Source organism: Microcaecilia unicolor, chromosome 9 (genome assembly GCF_901765095.1).
Source record: "Microcaecilia unicolor chromosome 9, aMicUni1.1, whole genome shotgun sequence".
NCBI classification, from domain to species: Eukaryota; Metazoa; Chordata; class Amphibia; order Gymnophiona; family Siphonopidae; genus Microcaecilia; species Microcaecilia unicolor.
Window position 1 is genome coordinate 206,285,466 of NC_044039.1, and position 2,679 is coordinate 206,288,144.

The window sequence follows — 2,679 nt, forward strand, 5'->3', positions numbered from 1 at the left end:
TTTTTGAGGAAGTTAACGTGGAGGGGCATAATCAAACTGGGCACCCATCTTTAAGGGCGCCCTTCTCTAAGGAGGGCCCGGCGAAGGGGCGGGGCATCCTGTATTATCGAAACAAAATGGGCGTCCATCTTTTGTTTTGATAATATGGTCGGGGACGGCCAAATCTCAACATTTGGGTTGACCATCTTGACATTTAGGTCGACCTTAGAGATGGGTGCCCTCAGTTTTCGCCGATTATGGAAACCGAGGACGGCCATCTCAAAAACGAACAAATCCAAGCCATTTGGTCGTGGGAGGAGCCAGCATTCGTAGTGCACTGGTCCCCTCTCACATGCCAGGACACCAACCAGGCACCTCAGGGAGCACTGCGGTGGACGTCACAAATTGCTCCCAGGTGCATAGCTCCCTTACCTTGTGTAATGAGCCCCCCAACCCCCCCCCCCCCAAAACCCACTATCCACAACTGTACAACACTACCATAGCCCTTAAAGGGTAACGGGGAGCACCTAGATGTGGGTACAGTGGGTTTCGGGTGGGTTTTGGAGGGCTCCCATTTACCACCACAAGTGTAACAGTTAGGGGGGGATGGGCCTGGGTCTGCTTGCCTGAAGTGCACTGCAGTACCCACTAAAAACTGCTCCAGGGACCTGCATAGTGCTGTGATGGAGCTGGGTATGACATTTCAGGCTGGCATAGAGGCTGGCAAAAAAATGTTTTTTAATTTGTTTTTCTGGGTGGGAGGGGGTTGGTGACCACTGGGGGAGTAAGGGGAGATGATCCCCGATTCCCTCCGATGGTCATCTGGTCAGGCACTTTTTCGAGGCTTGGTCATGAAAAAAAATGGACCAAGTAAAGTCGACCAAATGCTCGTCAGGACTGCCCTTCTTTTTTCCATTATGGCCGAGGACGCCCATCTCTTAACCACGCCCCCGTCCCGCCTTTGGTACACTGCTGACGCCCCCGTGAACTTTGGTCGACCCCATGACGGAAAGCAGTTGAGGACGCAAAAAAATTGGCTTTCGATTATGCCGATTTGGGCGACCTCGGGAGAAGGACGCCCATCTCCCGATTTGTGTCGGAAGATGGGCATCCTTCCCTTTCAAAAATAAGCTAGATAGTAGCATAGTAAGTGACAGCAGAAAAAGACCTGAATGGTCCAGTGTGCCCAACATTCACATTCATTATCAATTCAAGATTTGAATCAACAATGAACATGATATTATTTACTTGATCATGGTCTTTCTTTGGTGTTTCTGAGACAAGAAGTCCACCCGACTCTGTCCTTATGTTCCAATTACTGGAGTTGCCGTCAACGTCAACTCCAGCCTATCCAAATCCATCTTTGTCATTTGCAGGACAAAGACCGTAAAAATCTGCCCGGCACTGTCCTCACGTTCCAAACCGCTGGAGTTTCCATTGAAGCTCCCCTCCAGCCCATCCTAACCAGATCGCCATATGCAGGACTCAGACCGTACAACCCAGCCAAGTACCTGCCCCCTTGTACAAAATAAGTATCTGAATATATGTAAACTGCTTTGAATGTAGTTGCAAATACCTCAGAAAGGCGGTATATCAAGTCCCATTTCCCTTTCCCTTAGTTGATGCAGCCAGAGTCAGCCTCTGTCACGCTTTCAAGGCAGAAACTAGGTTCGTGAGCCCTTGGGCCACTGCCGAAGAGCGGCAGTGGCAGGCAAAACCACCCCACACCAGAGACAAGGCAGAACTCTGACAGAAACAGCTAGACTTCACCTGCGCTTGACCGCCCTTCCCCAGTAGTTGAGCCCCTGGGTGCAGGCGGCCGGCAGGATTTACAGGACAGGGCAGGCACTGGATACCAACTAGGCTGAACAGGGACTGAGGGTCAGAGGGGAAAGGAATATACATGGGCAGCAAGGCAGGAAACTGGGCTAGGACTCACAGACAGACAATACTACACAAAACAGGGAAATGGACAAGCTAAAGGACAGGAACTGAAAGCTGCCACACAGCCACTGAAACGGTACAAATACTGACAGACAAGAGACAGGACTGAAAGCTGCAGAGCAGCCACTAAAACAGGGTACAAGCACTGACAGACAAGAGACAGGACTGAGCAGCCACTAAAACAGGGTACAAATACTGACAGACAAGAGACAGGACTGAAAGCTGCAGAGCAGCCACTAAGCAAGAGACATAGACAAACAGAAAATAGACAAGGAATACAGACCAGAAACAAGACTAGGGAAATAAGCAAATAAACCTAAGCTAAACTACACACAGACTAACTAGACTCAGATAAGGAACAATACAAGAAACCAGACTAGGCAGAAGTGCAACAAAGCACCAACAAACCAGGGACCTTAGACGATGCAAAGGCAAACTCAGAAGGTTCCAGGTGGTAATAAACTCATCAGCAGCTGAACTCAGCTCAGGAATCATGAGGCAGCTACGGGTGAGGCTAGCTGCCAAACATCAAACCAAGTCTGGAGGGCTGGAATATCTGGACCGGACCAGAAAGAAAGTCTGGAAAGTCTATGGCAGCCACTGGTTCTGGCCACCAGAGGGCAAGAGGAACACAAACCAAGACACAGCAGAAAGCATACTGAAGCACAGAGAGGCTTAACACACACAGTTCTAGTATAGTGGAGTAATCAGAGCCATGCTGGAAGCAGCCAGCACACAGAGACAGAGACAGAACTA